The following is an 8,888-nucleotide window of genomic DNA, read 5'->3' on the forward strand; positions in this document are numbered from 1 at the left end:
CCAAAGCATGGGATTCTCCATTTTGACGGATTTTTTTAAAAATGCTTCTTGTTCCTTCCTTTTTTCTACCATTCATCCCACACATCTCCCATCTCCCTTTCTGTGCTCTTGGCACATGAGGAGCCACATGCTAATACTCGGGGTTTTCAGCCCCTTCCATGGAAGGTTCTAGGTCTGAGACCTGTCTCACTGCAGTTGGGCCTCAGGAGCCTGAATACAGAGGGAGGGCCCACAACAATGTCTTCCTTCCAGGCCAGCCCACTGGGGGTCCCACAGCACCCTACCCCTACCCAAATGCCGAGGAGGTCCGCCCTTACCTGGACTGTGCCCAGAGACAGAGGCTCTGGGGCAGAACCAGCCTCCTTCGCATGGGGCCTTTGGGGAGCTCAGGCCGGCCCTGGAGCAGAACCAGCCAGCTGGGCATGGCCAGCAGTCCTCCCGAGTCGTGGCCCCAGGGGTGGGCAGGAGGGAGCCTGCAGGGATACACTCTGTAGCTACCTTCAGGGGGCCCCGCTCCCAGAGGGAGGCCCAAGGTGGCGCCTCTCAGCTTGCAGAGCCGTGGTCCTGCTCTGCCTGCTTCGCCTCACGGACCAGTGGCTGAAGGGCTGCCTCACTCCTATTGTCTGGGCCCTGGCACAGCTGAGATTCATCTCATCCCCCCATCTTAGCTGCAAGGCCTCTTCTCAAGGGCCCAGAGCACACCCTTGCCCTGCTGGTGCCCTGCCCCCACATCGGTAACTCACCTGGGGGGCATGGAGTGGGCCTGGGGCTGCCCTTGGGACAAAAATGGCCTGGAGGACAGAGGTCTCCTGTGATCCCATCAGTGGGGTTTGGGACAGCTGCTGCTTGAGTGCAGTGGAAACCTGCCCTGCAAGGCCCGGACACGGCCACCAGCCCAGGCAGGAGGCAGTAGTAGGAGCCTGTAGGAGAGAGGGAAAGACAGGATCCCCAGTCATGGGGAGGGGAGAGATTGGGGCACCCCCCACCCCAGCCAGCAGATGTGCATTGCGGTCTACCGCCAAAGCATCCCCATCCCAGCCAGGCCTGAGTCCTCCCTCCCTGGTCACGGAGGGTGTGGCCTACTAGGGCTGTCCCCTTACCTGGCTCACAGAGCATGCAGTCTGACCGCTGGACACCCCCTCTCTGTGGCTTGTAGGTGCCTCTGGGGCAGGGGAACTGAGAAGCAAAGGATGTGGAAGCAGGGCAGTAATGGCCTGCAGGACACTCGTTCCCTACCACAGAGGAGGTGTTCGCCGGGCAGAAGAAACTACAGAAAAGACAAGCGGGGAGGAGTTAGCTCACAGGGCTCTGTGGCCCCAGCAGCATGGAGTGGGGCCGATATGGCTGCCTGGGTTCACCCTTCATCGCTGGCCTCAGGAGTTATTGGCCCACTGGGGACATAGCTCTGCTACAGCTCAAGGTCCCGGGGCAGGCACGGGGCGGGGGTGGGGTGGGGGGTGGGGACACTTAAATGGCTTAAATTAGAGCCCAAGAGACCCAGGTTTGAAATTAGGAATGACTCAGCGATACCCAATAGAGAGATCCAGAGACATAAGAAAGGTGGCTAGAAGGTGTGGCAGTTCTTCAGTGACTTTTTTTTAAAGTCACAGAAAACTCAGGTTGAAAGGGGTCTTAGCGAGCATCTGGTCCAGCCACTTCCCATAGCAGGAATGCACACCCTGCCCAGCTGGACACGTGAGCCCCCAGGATGGCCTCTCAGCACTCACCCCTCAGGACAAGACTCACAGTGGCCCTGGGCGGCCAGGCTGTTGTAGGTGCCTGCTGGGCATGGCCTGGGGGTAACAGTGCCTGGGGGGCAAAAGTGCCCTGGAAGGGAAACAGATCCGACAGGTCAGATCCACAGGAAACCCCACTCCCTGGCTCTCAGAGTGTTCCCATCCTAAACCCAGTTCCTATATGGCCCAGGGGACCCTTGGCCCCTGTCTGAGTGGCGGCCTTGGAGCTTGGTCCCTTCCCACCTCCCCAGGCTCCTCCTCAGACCAGCCCCCAGAAGTACCTGCAGGGCAAGGGCCACTGGTCCCATCTCCCAGGGAGCCGTTGGGCTCCCATGGGAGCAGAAGAAGCCTGTGCGGCAGGGCCCAGAAGGCGGTGAGACCCGCGGAGCCGCAGTACTGGCCAGGCGGGCCCAGGGAGCAGGCAGCCTGCAGGAGATGCCAACCCCCAGCTCTGTCCAGGGCAGGGAAGCAGGGACCAACACCAGGAGGCCCGAAGGGGGGCTCAGGTCCGAGAACATCTTGTCCTGGCTCACCTTCCTCCGTCTACAACACCCCTGATGGGCACTGGCTGCCCTCTGCTTGCCCATTCTCCAGGTGGGGCACAAAGGCTTAATGCTCCAAACTACTCTATCTGAGGGTTGTTCTGCTTGCTTTCTTTTTTTCTCTTTACCTCCATGTCCTTTTGTAGTTTGACCAATCACACCAGGGGAAGCCTCTCCTTCCTGATCTACCTCCAGGGGAGCCCTTTCTGCTCATCTGAGTGTGGAGGACCAAGCACTCCAGAGCACTGGGGTTTCTGGGGCTTTTGACAAGCCAGGAATATTCCTCTAACAACAGGAGGGCCTCTGAATAGTGAACCGCAAACCATGATTTGGAGGCGCTTGTGACTAGAACCAGATATTAAAGTTGCTTTTGGAAACTGGCAATTTAAATAGAATTTTGTGCATCCTCTGGTGGCCCTTTATAAATTATGTATTACTATATGTTATAAAGTAATGTCTCCTGTCACTCCTCTGCTCAAACCCTACTTTGGCCTGTCTCACTCAGGCGGCAGTCCTCAAGGTGAGCATAAGGTGCTGCGTAGCTGCAGCCGCCCTCCAGCCCGCCCTCACTGGGCACCCTCCCTGTGCTCCCTGCAACCCCTACCATGCACCTGCCGCACGGGGGGGCGGGTTGCTGCTCCCTCGGAGTTTCCAGAGTCATATGTGCAGCCAACAGGTACATGCTGGGAGCCGGCCGTGTGCCAGGCACCATTCCGACTCAGAGTAGTGAGCGAAAGACAGAACTCCCTGGCTTTGTGGTGCTTATATTTGAGTGGGGAATACAGAAAATAAATAAGGCCAGCAAGTAAAATACTATGGTCGACTATGATATGCGCTACGGAGAGCCAGGGAAGACCTCCCTGGGAAAATGAGTACAGTCCCCAAGGTAGGAGGAGCTAGCCAGGTGGCCCTGTTCTCCAATCCCCATTTGACCTCAAGGGCAGTATGCTTGCCTAGATCCAAACAGGGCCCTTCCCACACCCAGCCTCCTCCCGGGCTGGGGTCTCCCTACCTCTGAGCTGAGCTTGATGCGTGCGCTGAAGGTGCCAGGTGGGCAGGGTTGGGGCACGGCTGAACCCCTGGGGCAGTAGTGTCCCTGAGGACACGGGCCAGCCTCCTCTGGAACCAAGAAACAAGTTAGCCTGGCCCCTGGGAAGCGTGTGGCGAGGAGCGGGGGTGTCGTGAAGAACTCCCTCTGCGTCCCCGGTACAGGCTCTGGGCCCTGAGATGGCGCTGCGGGTCTCTCCTGCGGGTCACACCCTCCGCACCCGGTTACTCCACCATAGCCCTGGGTTGCTGTTACAGAAGGGAAGAGACCGGGGAAGCTGTCCCTGACATGGGGTGGTGGCATCTGGAAGGCACTCTTGAAGGAGGCAGGGCACCTGAGGGAGGCAGGGCCTCTCTGGAAGGCTCAAGGCCCGGGGTCTAGGGGGTGGACAGACAGCGTTTGAGACTGAGGCAGGCTTTCCATCACCATCCCAGCTCTTGCTGTAGAGGCCTTTGCAGACCTTCCCATGCTGGTTGGTAGTTTTACGTTTTTCCTAGTTTCTGGAGATGCCTAGCTGTGTCTTCTCTCCTCTCCCTCGACCCCCATGGGCCCTGTTCCAAGAGGCCTGCCACCAGGGCTGCTTGGTGACTGAGGATGGGAACCAGCCAGTTCTGGGTTGTTGCTGCACAGACAGGGCTATTGTAGCCGGCAGGTCAGGAACTGGAGGGATGAGCTGTGCATCAGACAGTGTCCTCACCAGTGTCCAGGCCTCCCTGAGGATGCTATGACCCTCAGGGCCCGAGGACAGCTGCAGAATGGCAGAAAGCTGGACTGGGGTCAGTGGGCCCGGGCGCTCAAATTGGCTACTGACTGTGTGCCTTAGGCAAAGCACACTGTCTTTCTGAGCCTCAGTTTCCCTTCTGACAGAGACAGGGATTGTACTGGATCATGGGATTTTGCCCCGTGGTCCCTGAATTCCAAAGAGGACTTGAGCCCCAGAAGATTAAAACCACTGGAACGATCCCTCAGCTATACAATGAGAACTACGTGGGAGGGTTAACATATTGACCATACCTGGGCTGGGCCCCACCCTCAGTACTCTGATCTGATGGCCTGGCCCTCCCACCACCCCCATATCAGTTTGTGCCAAGTGACTCAAATGCATGGCTCAGCTGAAGAGTACTTTTCAATGACCCTTAAGGTGAGTTTCCTCAGGTCTGCCTTGTGGGCCCTCAGCCTGGCTTGTGTGGGATATAGGAGTTCTTGGGGTGTCCCGCCCAGAAGGGATAGTAGGTAGTGGAGACAAATGCCAAAGCACTGTTCATGCTGGGCACCAGTGTCTTGCTCTCCCATGAATGAGAGCCCAGGAACACAGGTGGCCCAGGTCAGGTACCCCAGTTCTCTTGGACAGAATAGACTCATCAGTCTCTCTGGTTGACAGAGTGGATGGAAGGCTCTGAATCTGTCCCCTGCCTCCCAGTTGGGGGGCTTAGGAAACAGAGCAGGGGATCAGTGTCCAGCAGGGAGGGCCTCGTACCTTCAGTACCGGCCTCTGGGTTGGGCCGGGTGGACCCTCTGGAGCAGAAGAATCCTTCCCAGCACTGTCCACCGGCCTCTGTAGCATTGGCCCTGGGGCAGAACCTGCCCCTATCACAGGCTTGACATCCTGGCAGGCTACTGAGTCCCAGCACGGGGCCATAGGTGCCTGGGGGGCAGGGCTGCCAGTCAAGCCCTGTCCCTTCAGGGCAGTAGAAACCTGTGAAGGGATCAGGGCTGAGATTAGAACCTGAGGAAGCAGGGGATGGGGAGGAAGGTGGCAGAGGGCAGGCTCTGGGCGCTGGGCCAGAGTCCAGCATGGAGGCCTGGCATCTCTGCCGTGGGGCTCCTGCCCAGGAAATAGAAATGCTCTGTAAATCTGGAATTACCGCCTTATTATCCGAATACCTAGCCCAGGCCTTTGAGGGAAGTGGGGGCAGATAACAGGCATGGTAACTGCTCTGCCCACCCCTCCCTTTTGCTTTGGACGCTTTGCTTAGTCAGCCAGGCCACTGGCAGGACACTGACCTCTTGGACACAGCTGCGGCCTCAGCCCTGGAACACAGTAGTGGCCACTGGGACAGACGTAACATCTTGTTGTGTGGGTGCCGGAGGTGTAAGAGCCAGGAGGGCAGGGAGTGGGGTCAGCCATTTCCAGAGGACAGAAGTGCCCAGGGGGACGGACAGGAGCTCCCAGAGAGCCCCTCCATGGCGGTGGTAGGGACAGTTCCTCCAGTGCAGGAAACGCTGGAAAAATGTGGGGGAAGTCGCTGAGGAGCACACAGCCATGGAGTGTGGTGGACTTTAAGCACGGGCCTGGCACCCTTCCTAGCCGGTTCCTTCTTGAATCCTGGCATGACTTAACCTCTGCATGTCTGCAAGTGGCCCAAGGCCCCGCAGGCCAGTGGGGGTGGCACCTTGCTGACTATAGGCATTTCTTCCCCTTGTTCTCTGGCTGGGTCTGGATCCTGGAGTGGAACCAAATCCTCACTCTGGGGACCCTGTTCCCTCAACTCCATGTGGGTGTGTTTGCCCACCCTGGGTAGCAGGGTGCTGGCCAGACTGGCAGGTGGCCGCCAGAGCAGAGTCTCCCTCCAGAGCAATCTTGACATCCTTCTGGGGTTCTGTTCCCTTCCTCAGACCAGGTACCAGGTGGGCATTGGGTGGGGACAGGAGCTCCTGCAGAAGTCAGAGCAACAGAAGGAAGAGGCCCCGGGGGGAGACATTGGACTGAATTAGGCTCCTATCCCTTGGAACTTCCCTCTGGGCAGACCAGTATGGAAATGCCTCCCCCTCTCTGCTTCCAGAGGACAGGGACCAGTTCAGCTTTGGAGTCCTCGAGTCAACATCACTGAATGAAAGGAAGACACTTGCCATTCTGCAAGAGTACCCAGGTGGAGGAATGACCCGGCCCTGAAAGCATCCTCAGGGTAAAGGAGGAAGGTCAGTCGCTCAAGCGAGGTTTCCTGAGGCCTAGGTTGGGGGAGGGTTCCAGGGAGGGGAAGGGTGAAGACTGTTGAGCAGAGTGGGGAGGGCATGTGGGGGAGAAGAGTCCTGTGCTCGGCCCTGCACAGCTTAGCACCGCCCTCCATTTTGGGCTATGGCTCATGTGCTGGGAGAAGGGCTTAAAACCAGTAGAGACCCGCCCTCAACAGTGGAGGGCTGGAAGGGACTTGACCTCCCTCTGCCCTGTCATGGTAGGAGTGGCCCCAGGGGCAGTGAGGTACCCTCGAGGCAGTAGTGCCCAGCGGGGCAGAGGAGGCCCCGGGCCCCGTCAGTGGGGTCCTGGCTGGTGGCTCCTCCCTTGCACCAGTGCCCTGCCGCACAGTCTCCTAGAGGAAAGGACAACTTGTCAGCCCTTCCCACTGCACCCCTTGCTGGAGAACCCAGCACAAGGCCCAGGGCTGCTCATGCTGCCCCACGCCCTCCCCCACTAGGGCCACAGACTGCAGGAGTTCCTGACACAGAACCAGCCCGAGCAGCCCGGGCCCTGGGATGAGCAGGATCCCGAATCTCCTCCAGGTGTAGTCGGTACCAAGTTTCCAGGTCAAAGTGGTTGTGGGGTCTGAGCCAGGCTGAGATTTGCCCTCAGAGCCTGCCAACTGCCAGGCCTGGATTTTCCTTATGGGTCAAAACATTTCCAGCCATTTCACAGGGAAGCCAGCCAACACCCAAGAAAGTGCCACCCTCCTTCTTCCCCCTACCCAAATCAGCTAACAGGGGGGCTAGGGGCAAAGATGCTAAAGACCCTCTACAAGAACCCCTGCACACGGTGTTGGTGGGGCCTCCGTGCTGACTTTGGGCAGCTGGGGTGTGGTTCTACTTTGAGACGAGCATACCGTGATGAAGGGACTCCCGATTCGTGGTGATAGCAGATCACCTGGAAAGCTTTTTAAAACTAGACACCGAGGCCCAACCCTACACCTCTTGACTTTCTGGGGTGGGGTGGGGTGGGGTGGGAGAGGCAGGGGAACCTTTGCCCAACAAACCCTGCTGCTCTGCCCCCATTTTTACCAGAGATCCAGGTCCATGTAGTTTCTCCCCAACACATCTCCTCCTCAGCCTGCTCTGGGACCCACCAATCAGGCCCACCCCCTGCCTGAGTCCCTTCCTGTCCTCCAGGACGTACCTGTTGGTGCCGTGAGCCCTGCCAGTGCACAGAACCTCCCAGCGGGACACAGCTGACATTCTGTGATGCTCCTCAGTCCCCTCCGAGGGCCGTAAGTACCCACTGGGCACCTGTGGAGTGTGGCCACGGCTGTGCCCAGGGGCCAGTAATAGCCTTGAGGACAAGGATACAGGCTGAAGTCCTGGATGGGCCCAGCGCTAGAGTCGCAGTAATAACCTGGCCAGGAGTGAGGGACACTCAGGAGGACTATCCCCTCCCTGAAGGCATTTAGTCCTAGCAGGTCTCCTGCCACGGGGGCCCTCAAGGACCATGCCGTGGAGCCCGGGACCCAGACAGCTGCCCTTGTGGAGCTCCCCCTCCTGGCCTTGTCCCCTTTGCCTGCACCTGAAGATCTTGCTGCCTCTCACCTGCTGGGCACTGCCCGCTGGGGGCCTGGAGACCAGCCTCCTTGCAGTAGAAGCTTCGTGGGCAGACCTGGCACGCCGAGGGCGTGGTCTGCTCCGGGAGGTGGGAGAAGGTGCCAGCAGGACATGGTGTTGGCCTGGGTGATGCTGCAGCTGAGGACACAGGGAGGCAGCATGGCCTGGCTGAGGGGAGGCCAGAGGTCCAGGGGGGAGGATCCTCAAGGGCAGCAAGCATGGGCCCAGCCCCAGAGATGGGGCAGAGCCCATCATGGGTGGTGTTGACTGTAAGATCCACCTCTGCCAACATCCCTGAAGCCCGGCTCCCTCGCCCCTCCGCAACACACAGAGACCCCCAGCCCTTCACCTGTAGCCTGAAGAGCATCATCAGGGCTCATACCATGACAGCTATTGAGACTCCTGGTGTGACAAGGTCACTGCCATCAGTTCTCAGCTGCCCATACCAAACAACTCAAACCACGGCAAACACCCCAAGTGTATTTTAACCATGCCCCTCTGCAACGCTCCTTGGCCTTGGGCTGAACCGTCTATGGCACCCCTTTTCCCTCTGGCCTCTTCCCAAGTGCCCCAGGGTCCAGACGATAACTGAGGAATAGGATCTGTTAGCAGCCCCCTGGACGGGAGGGCGCATCAGGCTGAGAGTGGGGCCCCTGGAGACACTCACGGCAGAGGGTTCCTGGAGGGCAGGGGGCCCCTGTCAGCCCGTCCTCTGGAGCTGGGGACACTGCTCCTTCAGCACAGAAGTAGCCAGCCTGGCAGGGCCCACTGGGAGTGGACAGTCCTGGAAGTGAGAGGGGGGTGCCAGGCTGAGGCTGAGTGGACTCGTTATGCAGACAGACGGGGGGTCCTCCTGCAGGGTCAGGCCCCAGAGGACTGAGAGTCACACCAATGGCTGAGCCTATGTGGGGTGCTCCATCTCTTTCTCTCCTCTGCCCAACCTTGTGATGCAGGTACAACTCTCATCTCACACAAGGCCCGAGGCATTACCAGTCATAGCGGAGCTGAGATCTGAGCATAGGCTGGGGTCTTGGCCTC

The 8,888-nt window shown here is 59.0% G+C and overlaps 1 long non-coding RNA gene across 1 annotated transcript; it reads right to left on the reverse strand.

Moving 5' to 3' along the window:
* Nucleotides 1-1,222: 1,222 nt before the first annotated feature.
* Nucleotides 1,223-4,822, reverse strand: LOC110570223. The gene is made up of 3 exons (XR_002479708.1): nucleotides 4,804-4,822; nucleotides 3,291-3,397; nucleotides 1,223-1,267 (listed from the first exon to the last, which is right to left on the reverse strand). It is a non-coding gene; the product is annotated as an uncharacterized LOC110570223 (long non-coding RNA).
* Nucleotides 4,823-8,888: the final 4,066 nt, after the last annotated feature.

The sequence above is a fragment of the Neomonachus schauinslandi genome, unplaced genomic scaffold (assembly GCF_002201575.2).
Source record: "Neomonachus schauinslandi unplaced genomic scaffold, ASM220157v2 HiC_scaffold_368, whole genome shotgun sequence".
In the NCBI taxonomy this organism is placed as follows: Eukaryota; Metazoa; Chordata; class Mammalia; order Carnivora; family Phocidae; genus Neomonachus; species Neomonachus schauinslandi.